Genomic DNA, 24682 nt, shown 5'->3' on the forward strand with positions numbered 1-24682 from the left:
AATAAAAGAAAACTGTATTTTAATACAACCTATTACGAGATTTTGCAGTGAAAAGGTCAAAGTAAATATGAAGTGAAAATTGGTTTTCATGCCTGTCCCAACTAACGAACTTTCTCTCTTTTTGATAAATCACAATTTAAGAGTCTAAGTTATAAGGACTCACTCACTTTTGTTGAAACAAGAGACTAGCTTGATTTGTCGATACAATTTTTACTTTAAATATTGATAATTTAAGTTTCTTAACCCTAGCAACTTTTACAGTCCTGGCTAAAATCATTGGCTCCTCTGACTTTTAAGTACAGAATTTAGAATATCTTCAGAAATAAATACAAGTAAACCAACTTTGAATAATTAAAATTATTTAATAAAATATGCAAAGTTTGGAACAATAACAACGAAAAAAAAAAGCTTTTATATAGTGAAATAAAAAATATAGACTTAAAATGTATCCTGGCATTCTTTCGATGAATATAATTTAGCTCCTCAAACAAAACAAAAAACAAATAAGACTCTCTTGTGCTTAATTTTCAATGTTCACGTTACTTGAATTAACTAATGAAGGATGGTTTTACTGCATAAAACGGGCTGATTGTTTCAACCTTCTTTTTCACAATAGCGGAGACAAGAGAGCTGTCTGAGAGCATCAGAAATGCTATTATCAAAAAACACAACATTGCATTACATTGCATTAAGATGTTTCACAGTCATAAAACTGTTAAGACGCTGCCAGGACGTGGTGCTAAGAAGAAACTCAATGAGAGAAGTCCGTGTAGGTTGCTGTGGACACCACGCAAGACATCTAAAGAGCTTCAGGCTGACCTGGAGCAATCTGGAGTCCGTACCATACACCGCACGCTAAACCAAGTGGGGTTCCATGGGCGAAGGCCAAGGAGGACACCACTATTGGAAGAAAGGCACAAAAAGGCAAGACTAATATTTGCAAAAACCTTTCATAGAAAAGCCACAGTCTTTATGGGATAATGTTCTATGAATAGATGAAACCAAAGTAGAGCTCTTTGGGAATGCAGTACATCAGTTTGTTTATAGGTGATCAAATGAAGCCCATAAGGAAAAGAACATTCAACCTATAGTAAAACATGGTTGAGGTTCTATCATACTGTGGGGCTGTTTTGCTGCATCTGCTACTGGAGGCATTGATTGTATCAAAGGAATGATGAAATCAGAAGATTATCAAGGTATTTTACAACAAAATGTGTTAGAAAACTAGGTTTGAGGTGAAGGTCTTAGGTCTTTCAGCAGGACAATGACCAAAAGCACACACCCAGCAGCACAAAAGAATGGTTGAAAAGGAAAAGATGAACTGTTTTAAACTGGCAAGCAATGAGTCCTGACCTAAATCCATTGAAAACTTTTGGAGAGAGCTGAAATCTGCCATTGCAAAAAGGAACCGAGCAAACTTATAAAAGCTTGAACACATAGCAGTGGAAGAGAGGCAGAAACTACCAGCAGACAGGTGCAAGCAGCTTCTAGATGGTTACATGAAATGTTTAGAGGCTTTCATTGTTGCCAAAGGTTCTGCAAGCAAATATTAGTGAAGGTTGCCAATAATTGTGTCTAGGGTACATTTTGTGTTTTTACTTTTTTACTATTATGCAATTTTTGTTTTTTATTTTCTTTTGTTCAGTAACCTTGGACAATTTATAAAATATTCTGATCATACAAAATTGGTTAATTTGTATTTATTTCTGAAGATTTTCTAAATTCGGCCAATAATTTCAACCAGGACTATGATTGTTATTAATCCAGAGCATATAAATTGCAGTTTTTACAGTGCAGACAAGCTTCTTGCCAGTATTTCTATGCAGAGTGTCTCAAGCGCTTGTTGCAAGGCAACCTCGGTCTAGTGAAAAGACTCTGAGAAGTTATTGCATCCATTTGCTGTTTGCCAAAAGATAGTTACAGGTCAAAACTCCCCCAAAAATCACAATTTGTTTTTACCTTTCTGTCTGAGTACAGATTAAACAAATGATATACAGCATATTGATTGGTGTGGTTTTGGAAGTGTTGGTAGGTGTATTTTAAAATTTTGGAGCCAGGACTGACTGACTGAGTATGTGATAGAGTTACACCACGTCAGCTGAATGCCGCGTGACTGAATGCTGACATTACACCATTGGTCGGCCGGCCGAGTGTCTGCGTTTCTCCATTGGCTGTTGCTCTTTCAAAAGGAATTGGCACAAACAGTTTCTCTGACTTTTCTTCACAAAAGCACCTAGCGACAAATCCAGCGATTTTTGGAAAATTCTTAGCTACTTTCCGTAGAAGAGAGTCACCAGTTTTGCCCCGCGAGCGTGAGGTCAGGCTTTTCTGTCCCCAGGCACACCTCTACGTGTGTCACATTCAATTGACTGCACAGCAGCTGACACAGACATGAATGACATTCTAAAGTTCTCTCTAACTGATCATTTTATAAGTTAATACACTCAACATCCCAGCACAGCCGTTGTCTTTAACTTATGCGTAGGGTGATTTTGTCAGACAACATCGCAGGTATAAAATCAGGATTTTAGCAGAGCAGAGCAGCAGCTTGGAAATGGCTTGGAAGTGACTGCTGGTTAACATGTGGTCTTAATGGGCCGCGTTTCAGTCACTATTTCATACTTGTTCCGTTGTCTGACAACAGAAACAGAAAAACATGTAAATGAGAACAGCTTTAATGGCAGTTCAGCTGTATTAAATTACTGTATATGTGAGCACAGAGAGTAGGAGAGAAGCAAACAGGGCAATCCAGCCATATACTAGGTTCTGACCTAGTCTCGTTACAGTGTAGACAAGCCTTTACCCACTACTTCTCTGCAGAGTGGTTCAAGGGCTGGTTGCGAGGCAACCTCAGTCTGTCTTTTAATGTGACTCTTGAAAAGAAAGTGAGTAAGTGTATTTTCCAAAATGTTGAGCTGTTCCTGTAACATCCTTGAAAGTGAACATTCAGGCTCCCAGCACTGAGGAGGGATTGCAAAAATCCCTGCTATCCTCTTCTGATGTGGAATTATAAAGAAACATTGCAACTATTGCTTTCATTTCAGTTATGTTTGTAAATAAGGATTCATATGGTTTCACTTTCTTTAGTCTTGCCTGCTTTTATTTGCTTAGTGAAATGTTTGTTCATGGCAAGTTGCACTGTCATTTAACAAGAATAACAAGATTAACCTCCATACCTCATAAAGACCCTTCACTGAGACTGTTTCCTTGGATTCATGCCCACAGCTGTACAGTCCTGGGCTATTTCAGCCTAGCCCATATATCTCCCTGTGTATTTACAACATTTTCTGCATCACTTTCTTTGTCCGTGCCCAGGTAGCTGTTTTCCACCAAATGAACAATCTTTATAGGCGTGCGGCCGCCATAACTGGCCTGATTTCCAGCACCGGCGTGGGTTGTGTAAGTCTCTTGGAATTGTCAGGCTTCCCACTCAACAAATCAGCCCTAACGTATGATGTTTGAGGTGCAATTTTTATTCCTGTTTGACTGGCCAACTACCCAGAGGTAATGGGATGTTGGAGGCGGAAGAGGAAAACCGCTGGTGGGAAATATATTCGTGCTAGTTGTGTGTGTGTGTGTGTGTGTGTGTGTGTGTGTGTGTGTGTGTTTGTGTGATTGATCGATGCAACATCACCTCTCCATTTATATCCCACTTATTCGGAATTGGTTAAGTTTAGGAAAAATGAATCTGAAAAAATAGAGAGAGAAAGAGAGCGTGAGAGAAGAGATATGGTGGCAGATTACAGAGAGGCAAGCTCGTACATCTAAGCTGGGGCTGGGTTGCCCATGATGGAGGGTCTGTGAATTGTCTGTGAACATTAAGTTACAGTATCTAAATGAAAATCAATAATGTGTGTGTGCCAGTGTCTTACCAGTGAGCAGTGTCCGAGGACAACAAACCAGCAGAGCAAAGAGGTGGGCAAAGAGGTGCATGCCTGTGTTTGGCATGAAGGGCATGAGCCAACATTTCAGGGACAGGTCATTGGTTTCTAGGTTTAATCAACCAACATCCGCCAGAGGAGAGTGAGAAGTTTTCTTTTAATATTACATCATACATACTGAAATGTACCTGGGTGTTTGCGCCCTAAGGGTGTGCACATTTGTGTGCTTGCATGCAGGAATTTGCATATATTTGTTTGCATATCTGAACAGAAGCCCACTTCAATCCTTCTCCCATACTGGCCACTGGAGAAATGGTTTGCCGGTCATGGATGAGCACCTCTCACCTGTCAGCATCTGTAGAATTATTTAATTCCACTAGCAATTAGACTAATGCTGGCTGGTGTAATGAGTGTCACAATGGAACTCAAGGTCAATGCTTTGAGATGTAGCTGAAGTATCATCAGGTGCAACTTGGTGCTTTTTGCTCACTGAACAAGGCTTAAGAGATCGTTAGGCTTAAGAAGAGGTATTTAAGATCTTGCATAGTCATACTTTTGTCTGAAACAACACAGAAGAACTGTTAGGCAGTCCACCCCCCTGAAAACTCAAGGACCCAACTCAATTCAAACCAGGAATATGTCCATACTTTCTACTCCACACTGCCTCTGGGTCAGCTCCCACTTAAACTTGTATGGATTTTGGATCTGTGTGAGGCTGTGATTAGGCAGGCAATCAAAATGCAATAACTTTAACGTGCACGTTTTTCGGTGCATCAACACACTATTAGTAATGGAAGAATGTTTATAAATATACATTTTTAGAATCTACGAATCAATTCAGAATCATAGAGGATAAGAATCCAGATTCTGTGAATCCACCTTTTCCCACTCTGTATTTAGTGAAACAGAAGCAAGTGCTCCATATTGGCTTAAAACATAAAGGCAACCCTCATTAATAAAAGTTCAGTAATAACCAGCTTTGTGGATTCAGGTCAGGTAAATTTAAAAAAATGTTTAAATGATTGTAGTTCCTTTCACATTACTTCATTCGTCATCTGAAATATTAAAAAAATATATACATTGTCAAATTAATTGTAGGAATTTTTGAATAAAAGTAAGCATTTATTTTGTTCCACAATGAACAATTGGTTTCTTTGTATATGCTTAGCAGCTGGAGTGAATTGTGAATATCGTGAATTGCGATCTATTAATCATCATCATACATATATGAGCATAGAAAATGATTGTGAAAGTAACCTACCCCTTCTAAAAGTAGTGAAATATGACATATATTCCATTATGTCATCAAAGGAAGTGGTTTACTTGAAGTTATTGTAGTGATACAGTTTAAATAAAAACATTATTCTCTGCAGCTTTAGATGTGCTCACAAATCTACTACATACAGCTGGCCTTAGAGGGAGACCTAGTTGGTGAGAGGCAACCCATGGGGTGGGAATGTGGGAGTAGACAGAGTAGGAGAGTGTATTAGGGAGGTAGACGTTCTAATGTTAGCCCTCCTATTCTCATTTCCCTGCCTGTGTAGCACTGCTGCTGCTATGGAGAGAGAGAGGGAGGAAGGAAATTTCTCCATTTCAGAGGCAGTCAGGCAGAGGACAGGAGAGAGGGAGTATAAATCAGCCCCAGTCTGTTCTCTGGTGACCACCCGCGGCAAGGGAATAGTGCAGAAAGACAGAGAGAGAGAAGGGAGGGGGCAGAGAGCGTCAGCGATGGCTTGGACGACAGAGGAGTAATGTCATTTACTGTATGTCCCTCTCCACCCAGCCTCAGTGTGCCATCTAAATCTACCTTCACTCATTTAATGTCACACAATCCCACCCCTTCAATGAACCCGGCCATGTCCACACTCCCTCTAACACACACACACACACACACACACACACACACCTCCAACTCGCCTGACGAATTAGAATTGCCCCGACTCCATCTCCCAGCAAAACAGTGTCTGATTTGGCAAATGGTCAAAGTGGCCATTATCTGGCAACAGAGAGGCCATATCGAGCTGAGCCTGAGGAGGAGATCAGGGAAGGAGGAGAAGGACAAAGGCAAAATAGGGGACGAGCGACAAATTAGCCCATTCAGGAGTTAGAAAGTGCACTAACTAACCAGAGGAAAGCGAGTATTATTATGAGAAGCAATCATAAGGAACCATGTCATGAAGGAAAGGAACTTTAGTAATGCTCACCAGTGCAAACCATATACTCAAAGGAGTGTACAAAGAGATTTCTGACTTTATTATTGCACCATAAATAATAAAGTGGAATGCATAGGTATACATGTATTTTATTACTGCAATGCTTTCTGAAATGTAGGAATATAAACAACATCAAAATGGTGATACAATCCATTCTTTGGAGTTACAGTATAAAATAGATGGATAGGAGAACGCTGCAAATAAAAAAATCTAAATTCATCATTTTCATGAAAAAGAAATATATATACACTATTTGTTGCAAAAAAAAAAAAAAATCTAATGAATGTGTACTTTGATCTAAGCAATAGCCCAAGGTGTTTTATTTCTCATTTAATTAAACAGGAGACACATTTCTGAAACAGTGTAAATTATGGTGAGAGTATTATAAAAATGGAAGTGCAATTTATATTGATGTGTGGCACATTCTGTCCATGGCATTTTCCCTCTCTCTCTCTCATACACACACTTTATGTTTTACACAGTTTTACTCAGGCCTCCCTGAGCTGTGTTTCATCTTATGTGAGTTTATTCAGGCCAAGTCAGTGTTTTTCCCTAAAAGATGTAAGGAAAGGTAAACCAATAGCTAGCCTATAGGACACCTTTAGTAATCCTTCCAATGATGTCCAGGGCCTGGTGATGGTTACCAGACCTGCAAATACCCCTACAAACACACACACACATGTACACACACAATCCATTTTTATTGTATTTGGGTCTGCAGCGTTGTATTTCCTGCCCTCTCTTAGCGCCACACACACACCACACTCGAAAACAAAAATCCATATTATCGACCGGCCAGTGTCACCACAATTATTCTTTTGAAACAGCCATTGAAAACAAATTACATCTGCACTGCGTTTTCATCCGATTGCTCTGGGTGAGCAATGCTCAACGGCTGGGTTGGCCCTGCCTTTGCCGACCCACAGACCCCTCCCTATAGGTTTGCTGTCTATAGCACAGTGTCGCTAACGACTGGTCTCTCGCTCGCTCTCCTTCTCTCTCTCTCTCTCTCTCTCTCTCTCTCTCTTCGTGTGTGTGTGTGTGTGTGTGTGTGTGTGTGTGTGTGTGTGTGTGTGTGTGTGTGTGAGTATGCGTGATAATATGGTAAAAGGTTCTGGAAGGGGGCTAAAAGAAGAAGTTAAAAGTAACAAAGGATTGAATGGGAGCATAAAAGACGCTAGGAAATATTCTTGACTATTAAACTTGCTGTTAAGCACTGTTAGAGACCAATACCATCACCTATAGTGGTGCCAGTAGGTCTTTTTTTCCCTTAAAATACTGTTACAAATATAAGTCCAGCATTAAAATACAGCAAAAGACATAACATTAAAATATTACTTATAAGCAGTATTTTAATGCTATATCTCATTGATGGGGAGCTAGCCAAAATTATCTTACATATTTTGGCCGGTTTAATTTACTGTAAAACAATCCATTGTAGTTTAGGAGCTAATTATAGGCTTTTCAACTCTTAATATACAAAGTAAGTAAAGCTGTCAAATAACTGTAGTGAAGTATATAATGCAATATTGGCATCTAAAATGTAGCTGATCAACTATATCAATAATCAATTGTTTGTGTACATTTTTCAGCAACAATGTCTTTGATGGTTTCAGTTTCTCAAAAGATTTGCTTCTTTATCTTGTCTTACAAGGTAAAGACAAGACATTTTAAGACATGGATTATTTTTTTTTTACTATTTTCTGATGATTTATAAAATCTGCAGATTAATCAATAATGAAAAGAGTCCCAAAAACACGCACAGCTCTCTTTTATGTAAAATGATTGGTTGTCTGTCTTGTTAAATAATCATATACTGGCAGTATGGTCATTGATTATTCCGTAAAAGCCATTCTGAGGGACAGCATGATTGCCACACCTCCATCGCACCACTATTGCATCTAACTGTGTTACTCGATCTAACAGTATTAGCCCACTAGTCTGCAGCACACAAGCTCCAGCATCAGTCCAGTGGTGCCACATGACAATGGGAGAAAACAACAACTAATATCCAGCCGGCACAGTTGGTAATTAATCCTGGCTCGGCTTCCCTCAGCCAAGGAGTACAGCAAAGGCTAGAAGGCAGGATCCCTTTGTTAAGCTTTGACCACACAAGTCACCTCACTGGCCCTCCCGAAGCGGGGAAACGCCAACTTTGGAGTATTAAGAAAACCAATAGCCTTGTTGACATGAACACGGAGGCCTAACCCCCGCAGCCTCCTCATATGAAGCATTGATTTTTCTGTCCGGCCGCGGCACTAAGACCATTCATTCTCTATGGCCAAGCCCCAGACTTACGCTGATGCGGGTGCCCCTACACACACACAAGCCCAGACAACACACACAGGGGCCTGGCTAAATGCTCCTTTCATCCTCTCAGTCTTACCTTGGGGGTGGAAAGTTGAGGATTAAAGTCACCTCTCCTCCTCCAGGTTTCACCATCACTCCAGCACTGAACCGATACACACATACACACACACAGAATAAACATGCAGAGGCACACAGTATGGCCTACCCTGTGCAGAGAGACCAAAGGGGAGACATGTTGAGCTGCAGTTGAGGGGGATCAACCTCTTGATCTTTGGGGATGCAGGTCAGCCATTCATACCACGGTACTCTCTCGCAGGCAAGCAAACACAATAGTACTGTCCATCACGGACAAAACATGTCCTGCTATCACCCAGATTCATTTCACACGCACTGCCACAGGTTTCACGGTTAGCCATCAGTAACCCCTATGGCTTAGTGGGCTGTTGTTTTCTCCCATTTTTTGTTTCCTCTCACGTTTGCCCGTTCTCTCTTTTGATCTTTACCTACTTATTTTATTTTTTAAGTATGACTCTGAAAATGTTTATTATCCATCTTTTTCTAGGCTTGATTAACTAGCTGCACAAATGTAGCTAAATGGCGCAAAACACAGACTATAAGTTGGACAGACAGCATTAACTAACATGATCTGAATGTGAGGAGCAAAAATAGAAATACATAAAATCAAAGAAAATCATGGAATAGAGCAGGGGGAAAAACTACCATTTGCTCAATTAGCATTGGCACATTAGTAAAAGCACAATATCACACCCGCACAATTGGCTCAGTTCCCTTCAGGACATGCTGTAAGACATTCAGAGACATTAGCATGGGGTGAGCTAACGAAGAAAAAAGACGAAAGGAAAGGAAATGAAAAAGGCAGCAGATTTTCAAAGCGTTGGTTGTACCCGATGTCATTAAACATTTATAGAAGTCCCCCTCAGTGTGATGAGCTGTTTGCTTGTAGGGAAGATGTGGTGCAGAAAGTCGGGGGGGAAAGAAAAAGTCACACTTATAATTTGTTTGCCCTGTTTCTGCCTTTATTTCTTACAGATAACAGACAAATACATTTCTCTGTAGTGTTTGGTCGAATTTCCTCTATCACTTCAATAGTGAAATAAGATTAAGAGAAAGTTCCTTAACTGAGCTACTATGAGAAATGGAACTATCAATGACACAGTGGCCCATTTTGCAAAGAAATTCCTGGCATCTGAAATCCCATTAAAATTGTAGTGAAGGTTATGGTGGCCCTGAGGGTCAAAACACAACAACATTTTGGAAAACAAAAATACATTTCAGAAAACAAAACTACATTTCAGATTACGGAAAGGATGGGACAGCACTTCTTGTTTGTGATTGGACAGGACCCAAGTCAATAGTTTGTTTGCGTATAATGTCACGGAATGCAGATGAAGGGCACTATCAAAAGCTCTCAAAATGCCTATGGGTTGCATCATTTACAGTTGCTCAAATCGATCAAACCAAGAAACCACGAGGACCTTTATTGAGTTCCAAAAGTTGTTGTTGATAAGAGGGGAAATATTCAAGAAACTGTCCATATAACATGGAGTCGTATAATCCTGGTGTCTGCAGGTAATGTCAAAGGTAATGTAACTACTGTGTCTATATTTATGCAGCTAACTGTTTCCTTGCTTTGTAACGTTATACTTATTGTTTTTTCGTTGTTATGTTGGAGTTTGTACCCCTGAACAACAATACATTGCTACAAGCGTTTAATTACGGTTTTGTTGTTCTCTTTAGGCTGCCCTATTGCTTTAAACAACAGTCTGTAGAAACAGTCTGTAGACTGGGCTCCGACAGTTAACCTCGGTTATCAAAAATATTGGGAAAGGATGAAGTCCAGAGATGATCAACAACGAACACACAGAGGCCTTGCGGGATCTGACTGATATATTATTATATATGACATCATTAGATGATTAATACTGAAGCATCAGTGTGTAAGCAGCATGTTACCGTTGTAGCTGCTAGAGGTGGAGCTAGTTTGAACTACTTTATATACAGTTTTATATACATGGACACCAGATAAATCTGAGGAGTAGTGAGATGATCAATGGGAGAAGAAAGAAGAAAAGACACACTTCTCATACAAAAATCTGTTTTCAGTTTTTGGACTTTTTCTCTAATCCTGGATTTTTGGTGAGATATTGGATCATTTTAACATTCATTGAAATGAAACCATTTAAGAGCGAAAAATCACTATTTGGTGGAGCTGTTAACTTGTAGACGTCAGACCTGGACTACACACTGCTGTTTGTAAGATGTCAGAAGCCAACAAGGTTGGAAACCACTTGTTTAATCTTTAACAGTGTGTCAAAGAATGTATTTCATTATATTTCAAAAGCCCTAAAGAGCTTGGAGAGCAATGCCAGGATATCCAGCTAGAAGAGTCAACCCCTTCTCAGGTCCAGGCTGTAGAGAAGGAAACTTGAAGCCAGGGTGCATCCATGATTTGATATCGACAAAGAGCTGGATGCATACCTGCCTCCAAGCTTAAACAGATTCTTAAGACTAACCCTCTACAACCATCCAGGAGGCTGATCAAGGCCATATGCTACACATATGCACACAAGTTCCCCACAGTTGCAACAAGGTATCTAGGGTTTGATTTCAGGTAAGAGAGGAGAGATTTTTGGAAAGACTAGCACAAGGGTCAACATCAGGTAAAGGCTTATAAGGCAAGGGTAAGACGGGGTTGAGTTAAGCATAGGTGTTAGGATAATAGTCAACATTCAAACCACTGAACTGTAACAATGTTGCCTACATACTGACCCACTCCAAAGTTTCTAAATCAACACTAAAATATCTAATTACCATTTAATGTTTTATTTATTTTTTCTGTGTACTGTTTGCAGCTACGGATACAAACATGAGGCACAAGCCAAGAGAGTAAGAGAAGCTGATGGTCTGGAAGCACGAGAGCTTCTGCTGTATGGAAAGTGGTCTCTGGCTGAAACCCAATTGCCCCTACATCGGAGCCTCGCCTGATGGGACTGTCGCTTGTGACTGTCATGGAACAGGGATTTGCGAGATAGAGGTAATATTACAGTTCAATATAAACATGCTAAAAAAGATGTTTGACATACAAATACCTAATTTCACATGAATTTAAAGACAAAGCATTTAAATTGTGGATAGATATTGGCATGCATACTTGTTTACGTGGTTAGTTCACTGATTTATTATATAGAGAATTGTCGTTTGTTGTTTGTTTGTTTGGTTGTTTTTTAACTTATAAGTTTCGACTGCCAAGCCCGCAGTCTTCATCAGACATGTTGTCGAGGCTTCCTTTCAGCTGATTTATATAATAAAAGGTAGGACAACCATGTCCACATAAATAAAAAAAAACACCTGCCTTTATATAAGAATCAATAAGTTAAATAAAGCCAGGAAAAATTAACCTCTTCAGTCTATTGTTTACATGTTCTTTTCACTGTGAATTTTGGTGCCCACACTGCCAGCAAGACGAGGTTAAACTGCACCTGCGTGCCGGAGACCAGGGATTCTACCATATCAACGTGGGGATGATGTTACCCTGGACAGGAGCCAGGTTTACTACTTTGAAGTCCAGGCACAGCTTCACATGGTGGAAGCTGAGTATTGCAACTTTGTTGTGTGGAACTATATTGACAGGACTGTTACTTGTAATGGAATATTTTTCCATTGCTGTGTTGGTACTTTTACTTAAGTAAAGGATCTGAATAGTTCTTCCACCACTGTTGAGAATTTAGTCATCTACATTGTGTTAGCCTAATTCAAAGTTTACATATATTTTTGGTTGTCAGAATCGTGTCTGTCTTATTCAATTATAATCTATCATACTGGCTACACTTATTAATACTATTTATTTAGCTTGTCGATCATGAAACAGCTAAGTGATGTCCATGACGTGGCTCTGGGTTCTCAGCTGACTCATGGAGATCGAGTGGGGCTTCTGCACCTTCTGTGTGTTCTTTGATGCTCTGCTCTGGACTTCGTCCTCTCCTCTTCCCATCCTTTCCATAATCTGAAATGTCATTGTGTGTTGAAAGCAGGGCCGCAATAGAAGATATGTACACCAATTAAAACTACACTTCAAAAATTTCTTTCCATTTCATTAAAGACAACAGACATTAATCAAAATTTCTGTGAATGTAGCCAGCTGGCGAATTTTCAACTGCAGTCCTTTGGCAAGATGTTCTAAAACCAATCCATCCAGTCTACGATAAGGCTCTGAGTGGCTCGAGGGTTTCTACAACCACAGAAACAGCCATCAGTGAGCAGCGGTACTGTTTGAATCACTCAAAAAACTTGATATGTGGTAGGCGATATCGAGTTGATTGTTGCGTTCCATTCAGAACCTCATTTGGATCGTACAGACACTATCTTTTCTAGGGGGTTTATTTAGAATGCTCGAGTTAGAATCACCACATTTTTGTGTTGACAAAAGCAGACCCAAAATATGTAAAATAGCAATTTCTTTTTCTTTCAACAGTTGTTATGGTAATTGTCCTCTATGCTAACCCCGGGCCCTGTTTGACTTGCTGTAGAATCTATGTCACAGGATCTACTTTTTGCTATAGTTAAAAAAATTTCAAATTGGACCTTAAAATCGAAGTGGCATTAGTTGCTTTAAGAAAAAAAACATGCATCTTTTTGCTGACACTAATTTATTAATAGTAAATCTGCGTAACATATGAGTGAAAATTATCAGAATTATCCTTAACTCGCATTCAAGCTGCATTATCAACAGAGCCTTCAAAACTATCTCTTCTTCCCAAACTTATTGTATTTCCACAGCTGATTATTTTTACTTCAACTGATCCAAGTGCACATTTATAGACAAACATATAATGTTTAGTACTACATGCCCACATGTAATTACTGTACTATACTGTATAGGCATACACACAATACTGTATGCTGTCAGACACCTGCGAACATAAACAAATGTGATCACAAACATGTGCATATACCCACATACGCATACTATATGTACATTTCCTACACACAAGTACTCATACAGGATATATAAACATGTACATGGATTCATATACACATATACTGATGATTAATGTGAAAAAAAAATCATTCACATCCATACATGAGCATACCTAAATAAGCTGTAAATGCAGTATGCATACACGCTGTATATCCAGTATACAGTATATACCAGGTTTAGGTCCAGCACGTGGATCCCAGGAACACATAGTCTGACCAGATATATATCTAAATCAAATATCTGCTGATGGTCTGGGCTGATCAGAGGAGGAGATGTTGCACATCATCACCAAAAAACACTATAGTTACACCAAAATGTGTCATATAGTAATTCATAATTACATGAGAAAGCCTCTTTACAATCAGCTCAGGCAGAATGTTTTCCATAGACAACTACCGAATCTTGATCAATTCAATAATCAAACCAAGTCATATCAATCAGATCAAAAAAAGATGGCACTTACTAGATGGAATGTGATCATAAATTTAAGGGTAATTTTGGTTTAATAGAACTTGAGTCTTATTTTCATAGTTGTGGCCATCATTTGTATCAGTTATGATAACACTGTACTCAAAGTAAATTGCTGAGATCACACAGAGATCACCACAGTGAAATTGCTACAACACAGTCCAGCGCTACAAGAAGGTTGAACTGATTAGAACCTCTCTGATCGTCTGACTCCCTGTATTTCTTGCATGTCTTGATCTTTTTTGGCAACAATCTCAACAGTTAACTTGTCGAGTATAATGCTATTATTACTCCCAGCAATGATGGCCAATACTACAAAATAATGCCAAAGTTATAGTGCATTGGAATTATCTCTTAAAGGCCAATAGCTGTCAAATAGTGTTTAACCCTGAACATGATGTTAACTCACTATTGAGTGCTAGAAAAATATATTTCTTCTCAGATGCCAGATGCAATTCAAGAGATACCATTTCCTTCCTTATCAAGTACTTTCGGCTGAAGGTGTACGTTCAGGAAGGAGAGGAAAGCATAATTGTTCCACTTGGCCCTTATTTTGCATTTCACTGTTCTTTCCTGTTGTCCACATTGCACTCTTTCTACCCTCAGCTTTACACTTTATCACTTTAACACAACAAGGCCTGGGACCTGTTTGCCATGTTACATTCCAGTGGTGCAAACAGGAAGAACTGACACGGATCTCGATCGCAGCATCGCTTTGGCGACACATGGCTCGTAAGCAAATTTTTTTTTTTTTTCTTGTCTTTTAACATCTTTTCAACGTGCTGCGCTGGCCGTGAAAATTGCAGATAGAAGGGGTTCAGGAAAAGGCAGAGGTTGTTGCTGCCCTGGGATATTTATCCCTGGAAAATTTTCAGTGGAGATATTGCGTGAGCTCTCCTTAACTCTGACAGAGAAAAAGAGAGAATGCTGAGGGAAAAATAGAAATTGTAATCACAGTATGCTTGAGGGAAATGCATGCAGTTCAAGAGAAAAAAAGGTCCATTACATCCAGAGACTTTTCTTTGTGAAAAACTGAAAAGAAACTCAGATTGCGCTTTAAGTAATCAGACCATGTACCACTGAGACTGTAGGAACAACGTGTTAATGCAGCTTAATCTCTTATGCCGAGGGGATACACACTGCACACAGATTGACTAGCTGTTTCTTTGCCAGACTCTGACTGGTATTATATTATGGAAACGGGGATTTGGAATTAAGGTCATTCCATGAACATGAAATGCACCATGATTTACAACAAAGCATATGCAGTTGTTTCAGGGGGTCATCGATATATAAACATATATACAGTATGAAGGAAAGGATTAGCTCTTCTGAAAAGAAACTTTCTGTCAGAATCCACAAATTGGAAAAACTCCAGCATCTTGAAACCAGAGAAATAAGCAGCTTTTTGCTTGCCTGTTTTATAGCTATCAATATAGTGTTTTAAGTGTATTTGTTGTTGTTGTTGTTGTTGTTGTTGTTGTTGTTGAAGTGAGGAGCCATCAAAAAATGATCACATAAGTTTGCAATTACCTTCAGCTCCATGGCCTCCATTAAGCCTTTTCCAGCCTCTTTTAGGTCATTGTTTTGTTTTTCTAACCCATAAATTATGATGTCCTTTAGCTTGTTTTGTCTTCAGTGAAAAAGCTCTTATAAACCTTCTGAACACTACCTATTTCACACTAAATGTCCGACAAAATTAGTGACTTGCCGGTACTAGCTCAGCAGTTAAAGGAGACCAAAACTGAGCAAGAAAGAGAATGAATATTTACACCGATTAGCCACAACATTAAAACCAGTTACTAGTTTTAATGTTGTGGCTGAATTGTGTAAATAAAAATAAAAATAACAATAATAACCACTATTTGTATATCACCTTTCAGAACACAGTTACAAAGTGCTTTACAGAGCAAGCTAAAGTAATACATAAGATAAAAACAACAGACACAAAAATAAAAAAAGATAGAAAATAAGACCTTATAAAACAGAGTGAGTAATAAAAACAGGTAAAATAAAAAAAGTGATAAAAGAGGGTTTGAAACTAGACAGTCAACAGAATTTCTATTTTGTTTTTTAATAAACCTTCCCGTAAATATAAGTTTTGAGGAGTGATTTTCAAAAAAAAGGAGCTGTGTTTGCTAACCTAAGTTCATCAGGTAAGAAGTTCCACAGCTGCGGGGCTCAAATGGAAAACCTTTTGTTACAAGGCAGGCTGTGGGAACAGTTAGGAGGGTTCTACTTGAGGAGCGCAGACAGGGCGCAAGTAATCAGTTCTATACCTTGCAGATAGCCAGTGTAGTATAAGGTCATGAGTGATCTGGTCCTATCTCTTGGAATTAGTTAAAAGTCTGTCGGCCAAGTTTTGAACAAGCCTAAGATGGGAGATAGCATTTTGGCAGAGCTATGAGTGCAGGGATTTACAATAATCCAGACATGATGAGATGAAAGAATGAATGATTTTTTTCAGGGTATGTCAGGGATAAAAAAATGTTAACTTTTGCAATGTTCCTAAATTGGAGAAAGCATGATTGTACTACCTTAAGGACTGTCAAAGATCACATCCACATTGCAGGCAGAATGCTTGACATTGGAGGACAGGTTCCTAAAATTGTTTTTCAAGTCACTAATCAGGTTTGGGGACTTGACTAAAAGGAGCTCAGATTTGGACTCATTGAGCCAGAGGAAGTTTTGTGACATCCAGCATTTGATATCAGAGAGACAAGCCATAACATGAGAAAACTTGGCTGGTCACATTACCACTCAGTGGAATGTAAAGTTGCGTGTTATCCATATACCAGTGGAAATTTATACCTACAGATTATCTGAACCCAAAGGAATTATATAAATAGAAAATTATATAGGACCAAGAATTGACCCCTGGAGAACACCACATGAGAGAGGGGCTGGGTTGAGGAGAATTACAACTGAGAAAGTCCTGTCAGAAAGGTAGGAGCGGAAACAGTAACAGTAAAGAGCAGCGTCCTTAATACCAACACAGTATTCAAGGCAATTTATAGGGATATTGTGGTCAACCGTATCAAATGCAGAACTCAAATCAAGCAGAATTAAAATTGAGCAAGCCCCAGAATCAGTGACGAGCAGTAGATCATTTGTAACCTTAGAGAGCTGTTCCTGTGTTGTGCTGAGCACGCAATCCTTAATGATATTGCTCCGAATTATTGCTGTTATTCATTTGACCGGCAACAGACTAGAATTTTAGATAAACTCAGCATTCATTACCTGCCCTGCACCGAGCAACAGACATCCAACAAGTGAACATGGTGGAGCATTTCACCACTAAGGAAGAATTTATTTCCTTCAGGAGTAGGAAATAATATGTTGCTAATGTTGCTTTGTGACTGCTGTATGTGTAATTAGTTTTCTAGCACTTTTGTGCTAGCACCTTTTCACAGGAACTTTACAAAGTGAATCTATGTCAGTGTTGAGTTCACAGCTGTTTCTAATCTCCACATGCTGCTTTAAATAATAAAAACTGTGAAAACTAGTGTATTAATCTTGAATTATACAAATAATTTAAATGAAATGTAAGGACAATGTAGTGGTTGTAGACGTTGTTGTCAGTGGGCAGATTTGGTAACTGCGGCTGTGTGTCTCTGTTTATTCGCGTGTGACAGAGCAGACAGTGAGCAGCCAGTGCACATACTCATAGACAGGGTGTAGGGGGTGACTGATGACTACCATCACATCACTATCAGCTCTTCATAAGACTCAATAAACACACACACACACACACACACACACACACACACAGACACACACACACAAACACATGCACAGCAAACAAAAGTAAAAAGAAGATGGCGCTCTTGACAATATCTCGTCATAGCCAGAGAAGCACATCTGACCTGTAAAATGTAGTTTAAAACCTTAAAAATAATGCTGCAAACAGCATTATCAAAATAAACTAATTACATTTGGTCACCAAAATAAGTATGGGTCAGCTAGGTCCAGTGTTAATTTACATTTCAAGTAAACGTGAACTTCACCTTTTTTTTATATTGTTCTCAAGTTGCTGTCTTTGCACAAATGGAGCTCCATTATGAGTTCTATCAAATTAAGCCTCAGTGAAAAAAGCAATCAATGAAACAAATCATTCTGTGCACAGAAGTCATTTTCATCTTCATTTCCTCGTTCCCTCCATGGCATTAAACTGCTCACTCTTGAGTGTCAGCAAACTGCTCTTTCAAACAAACAGCCCTGTGAGTGAATTACAATTTTCTTCTCTTTCCCAATCTTTTCTCTTATTTTTTCGCTCTCCTTTTCTGATGGGCCACTGAACCCTTTCGTTGGCTGTGTATGCACCAGCAAACATGCTGATACGATCTTAAAGGTCATGTTCTTTTCACGTTGACAGAGGCCTTCCAAAACTTTGACGAGGGGGACCCTCTAAAGAACAGCACTGTTACACTGCAGCCGTAGCAGTAGCACTTAAAGATGAAGGCAAACTGATTAATGCTCTACATCAAAAGCCCTTTTTCCTATTCAACCTGCATTTCCATGGGTAGTCATGCTGAACCAGAGTGGCCCATCAGCGCTTCCCAATCTTATTCATTGAGATGTAAAAGGATAAACTGATTATCACTGATGAGCAGCAGTTGGGTTCACTTCTGGAAATGCAATGCCATCCAATCATGCAAAATGAGCTAAAAGCTAAGCAGTTGTCTTTCTGATGGACACTACTGTATATCATCTATAGCCATGGCAACAGTCTGTTGCCTGAGGCAAATGCAAACAGCGTGCATATGCTTTCAACGCGCAATCGTTGTGCGTTAACACAACAGTTAAATATTTTTGTTTCTTATTTGACTTAGTGTGTTTCAGTATGTAAAATGTGTATCAATCTGTAGGAATTGCAGCTCCAGTAGTACATGTAGGTAATATGTGTGCTTGTATGTGTGTTTGTCTGTGTGCGTGTGTGAATCTTAGTTTACGTCTTTTTTGTGTATGTGTATGTTGTGTCAATGTTGGGCTACTCTCTCTCGACAGCTCCTCTCTTCCCTGCCTTGTTTTTAAAAGGCAAACATAATGGCCAGTAAGGACAGCCTTAAGAGCTGCTGGCAGCTTGAAGCTTGACGCAACCAAAGGTCATTGATTCTCCCCCTCCTCGATGTGTGCTCTCTCTCTCTTTTTTTAAACAATTCATCGAGATTTTGGCATTTTGTGAACACACACAGGACAGCTCACCGACAAGCCGACCTTGACAGCGAATTGGATAAATAAACCTTCAATTTAGCCGCTCTCCTCCTCTCGTTCCCCAGCGCAGCTCGCCGGCTCAGGCAGCGAGTCCCACCGGGAGCCTTCACCTATCCATATCGTTCAGCCCACGCTCGGCTCAGCTTGGCTCTCCCTCCCTATCTCCTGGCCTGTCTAGCGGAGCTGCCCTCAGCACTGTGACAAACACGGCCTTAAAGATAAGCTAACAGCCCCCTTGCGCTCCAGTCAAAGTCAATCCTTGTGCCGCGTCGGAAATTTAATGCCAATTCCGTCTCTCAACCCCGTCCATCCCATTTCCACAGCCGACAACGTAGCCTCCGCCTCTGTCTCTGCCTGCCTCCATCAAACCCTTTCACGAGACACAAACACATTGGGCAACGCAGACATGCACTGACATGCATGCAAACACACACTTCTCCATACCTATCAGATGGGCTTCACCATCCCAGGGGAGAAGCAGGGAGTGAGAGCACTACTCCATAACGGGTGATGACATGGCATTTAATGATACTGTCCAAAATGATCCAGGCCTCTTCCGACAGCTACGGCTGCTCTGCATGGAGGCCGTGCAACCATGGAGAGCTAGATAAGCTTGGCTGGGCCAGCTTTATGTTTGTGCGTGTCTGTGTATGTGTGTGCACTGGTGTGTTCGCTGTTTCCTAACACAGCAGAGGTAATACTGTAGCTTTCATTCGTCCTGTCACTTGATAGGATGTGACATATGCCTCCACTGCATACTGCCGTCATTCCCGCCATCATCTCACCTCTCCACCCCCTATCTCCTTATTTTCTCCTTTCATTAGCTCCCCTCTCCACTCTCCTTCCCTTTTGTTATTTCTTCTTCTTTACACATTGTAAAACATAGGTTTTTCTATTGCAGAGTAAAGTATGTTTTTATGTGCAGTGCTACAGTGACAATGGATGATTATCATAAGGCTAATGAAAACCAGTCTGAACAAAAGAATGCATTGCTTGCTTGTGTGTGTGTGTGTGTGTGTTAGCTTGTGTGTGTGTGTGTGTGTGTGTGTGTGTGTGTGTGTGTGTGTGTGTGTGTGTGTGTGTGTGTGTGTGTGTGTGTGTGTGTGTGTGTGTGTGTGTGTGTGTTGTGTATGTAGCATGTGGGTGCAGGGGAATGGGAAGAAGACACATAACAAGGTTGAGAAAGAGACCGATAAAAAGCCTAAATGGAAAGATGTTGCACAGTAAAAACAAATATTTCTTGACATCAGCCACTGTAACAAGCATTATTTTTGGCTGTACCACAACAACGGGGCAGCCCTATAAACGTGTCCGTGACTGAGCGACTGACTGACTGATTGAGTGATACAGTTGCACCATTGGTCAGTCGAATGCCGTGTGACTTATGCTGACGTTACACCATTGGTCAGCCGGCCAAGTGTTTCCCCAATTGGCCGTTGCTCTTTCAAAATGAATTGGCACAAACAGTTTCCATCATCAGTGGGCGTTTAAAGGCAGTGTTGTCTTTAACATCCTTTTAGCGACTTTTCTTCACAAATGCACCTACCGACAAATCTAGCGACTCTTTGAGTAAACTTTAGTCACTATCTGTAGAAGAGAGTCGCCAGTATTGCCCCGCTAGCGCAAGGTCGGGCTTTCCCTCTCCCAACACACCTCTCTAGGCGTCTCGTTCAATTGACCACATGGCAGCTTACACAGACGTGAATGAGCTTCTAACTTTTTCTCTGACTGATTATTTTACAAGTACATATAGCCGAAAATCCCAGCACAGCCATTGTCTTTAACTTATTTTTATAGTTATTTTGTTAGACAACGTCATAGTTATAAAATCAGGATTTTAGCAGAGCAAAGCAGGAGCTTGGAAATGGCTTGGAGGTGACTGCTGGTTAACATGTAGTATGAATGGGCCACGTTTCAGTCACTACTTCATATTTGATCCATAGTCTGACAAAAGAAACAGAAAAACATGTAAATGAGAACAGCTTTAATGGGAACTCAGCTGTATTAAATTACTCTATATGTGAGCACAGGGAGTAGGAGAAAGGCAAAGATAAAGGGTGGTGTAGCCACATACTGTGTTTTGACCTAGTCTTGTTAATAGAGATGTCACTTGGACAGTCCTTTGTTGTAGTGTGATGGTCACATTTCCAGCATAAAACCTGACCAGACAATTGCAGCAGACACCATCTTATCTTGTCCACCATTTGAAAGAGATCTTATTCATAAGACAGAGTGCATATGTTTCGACTTAGGAGTGAGTTTACACCAAGGGGCAATATCACACAGTTTAACCGCACTGTGCAGACTGTGTGGAAGAGTGATAAAGGATGGTTAAAGTAGGAGCATGTAACAATTAAAATGTCATTAGAGTTCATCCAAAAGTACTGCAGTTCCTGACAGCTCATGTAAATCACTTGTCAATCACACAGTGCCAGTGTGTTAGTGCTACTCTTGGAGGACAGATTACAAAATCCACGTATATTATGGCTTTGAATTATTTCAAACAATCAGATATTTCACACATTGAGGTATTCGTTTTTAATGTATAACCCTACAAAAAGTGTTTTGTTCTAATGCCTTACTTCTTTTACCCTTTTTTATGTCTTAGCTTCTTTGTGTTTGTTGTCTGTTGATTTGTGTGACAGAGTAATCCTGCCAGGATTCCCTTAAAAATTACTTTGATCTCAAAGGGCCATCCTGTAAACCTCCAGTAAAGGAACCAATAATTTATTGTGTACCGTCACCTCCCTTGGTGAAGCAGGTATGCACAAGTCTCTGAGTAAAAGGGAAAGCTTGTTGAAATGGATTCAGAAAACAGCAGAATATTCAGGCTCTGAAGAAACTCCATCACCTGATGAAAGGTCTTCATTAAGTTATAGGCTGATGTTGCTCTGTCGCTAACTTCAGTTGATTACCAAAGTTCAAATCACATCAAGGCTGCAGCCATCCTACATGGACCCGGTTTTGGTAACCAATAACCAACCACTTATCTGCAACTAACCTTTTAAACAATTCTGGACCCCATCATACCCATTAATGAGATACCGGCAGACTCACCGATGACTGCGTGCTTAGTATAGGCAGGAGCTCATGATGCCAGTGTACTAACCAGCTTTGAAGATGTAAGTGGCCACACAATTGTTCATTTTCATTTTTTGTGGTATGTTCCTTTCCTTTCTTTTATTCTCCATCGTATTAATTTTAACCCAGATTTAAAATCTATATAAATATAGTCATCACTAGCACATTTGCAGTGGTGGTAACACAGAAATGGTAGACATGTTTCCTATCAATAAATGACTGTTTAATGCCTGGAAAAGTTACAATTAATTACATTATATAGGTGCAGAAACAGATCTGTATCGGAATTGCCTTGAATTTGCATACCTGCATACATAGGCATGGTGCTCTTAGGAGTGTGTGTGCAGAGACTGTATGCATGTGTGTCACCCACTTGACTGTTTGACAGCCATAATGACACCTCGGGGTGTTGAAAGTAAAACACAACCTTCAGCCAAAGCCAGTCTGGCTGTGATAATGAGTGGCTTACTCTAAGCGCACTGACAGATGGAGGAGAAATCCATGTAGGCAACTCCATCAGGTAATTAGATTCAACCTACAATGCCAGGTAATAAGTGTTTAGGTAGAGCTAGCAGCTACCTTTCTAGACCTCCGCTGCATTCATCCTCTATGAGGTTAAGTATGTTTTCTTAAGAGGAAAAAGAGTGGAAGAGAAGGCATAAACTGGGATGTGTGTGTGTGTGTGTGTGTGTGTGTGTGTGTGTGTGTGTGTGTGTGTGTGTGTGTGTGTGTGTGTGTGTGTGTGTGTGTGTGTGTGTGTGTGTGTGTACAATAGGCATATGCAGTTGTGTGTCTGTCTAAAAGAATTGGCATTACTCCACATGACATTGATCAGAAGGTCCTATGTAAATAAAAGCATGAACAAGATTTTTGTTTGCTTGCCTGTGTGTTTCTGTATATATCTGTGTGTATACGTGTGTGTGTGTGTGTGTGTGTGTGTGTGTGTGTGTGTGTGTGTGTGTGTGTGTGTGTGTGTGTGTGTGTGTGTCTGCATGCGTGCATGGCTGCATGTCAGGTGTGTATCTCCAGAGTGTATGAAGCCCTGAGGGCAGCCCAGGGGCTCGCCTCCAGCATCTGTTCTTACACCGACAAGAGCAAGACACACTAAGTCTGTACCCTGCAGCCAAGCTAGCACCACACACACACACACAGAGAGTGGGAGCCCACTAACCTTTTCAAAAATCATGCATGACGTTACAAACAATTACAGAGAGACAACCTGGCATGGAATGCCAAGATACTGCAGCACTCATCTCTGTCTTACAAGGTCGCTGCTTTTCAAAGACTGTCGGGCAAATTTGTGAGGAAATATGATGTCATATGAAACAGTGGGGTTCTAGGAGTTTCTTTAGTGTAGACTGCAGGGTGGATTCAGTGGATTCACCTGTCCTAAACTCCCTTTGCCCCCCCTTCTCTGATCTTTTATTTCCGCATCTTCTCTTTTTTTTCCCTTCACCTCTCCTCCTTCTGAACGTAATGAATGAGCTCAAATTTAACCAATGTTCACAATATTACTAACATTTTTGAGACCCTCCCTTCCTGGCAAAGGCTCACATCTTTTAAACTCCTAGCCCCAGTTTGTAACGTAGGCTTTGTGTTATAAATTTGTAGTCTCCAAGCCCAAGCAGAGATAACTGATGACATCACTTGGCTTGTACCTAAGACTTGGCAAATCTCATCCAGAGCTGCCGAACGCAGTATACAAGCTGAGTAGTACTAACCCTGCCCAGTAAAATTACCTTTATGTGCCCCTTTTATACTGAACCATATCTAATCTATGCAAAACTAACCATTTGGTTTATGTAGCTTGTTGGCAGGACTACATGGCATGGTACAAAGTACTAAGGATACCTTATAAACTTAACCCTTTAAGCCCTATGCAGTTTTTGGAATTTCCGCCTGAAAAAATCGAATTAAATCAGCAATAGACTCTATGGATAAGGGACACTCTTCCTATCACCAGCCACTTTGAAATCTGACAAACTGAAGTAAATCATCATAAAAATTGAAACTTGTACTTTCCAAACATGTTGTTGTGGCATGACAGAGAAATTCTATAATCATGTTTCAAAAGTGACTACTCCTAACAATTAGCGAGTTGATATTTTAAGACACTAAACTTCAAACTGTTACTACTCAGACATACTTTACACTACAAATCTTTACATATTCCGAAGCGCCAGCTTCTGCCCTTTTCAAAATGGCGGTCGCATGTCGCGGTGTGATAAGAGATATAACCCGTCCTTTCTCACCGGAATACAAATAATATTTATTGATAAGTTCTGTTTTATGAAGAGTCTCGAGGCTCCAAAACCTGAGTATAAACTACCTGCCCAGCACCAAACAGCATACAGACATAGCAGCTAAAGAGTCAGATATTTTCTCATGAGTTGGTGTAGACCAAAACAGAGCTAAAGGGAGATTGAATATGGGAATTTTATTCATCAGGTGGCCAGAGACATGAGTCCACTGATTTCTAATGGTGCGTTTTGTGCTGGATGTGTAAATAAGCAGCT

Source organism: Xiphias gladius, chromosome 1 (assembly GCF_016859285.1).
Source record: "Xiphias gladius isolate SHS-SW01 ecotype Sanya breed wild chromosome 1, ASM1685928v1, whole genome shotgun sequence".
Taxonomy (NCBI): Eukaryota; Metazoa; Chordata; class Actinopteri; order Istiophoriformes; family Xiphiidae; genus Xiphias; species Xiphias gladius.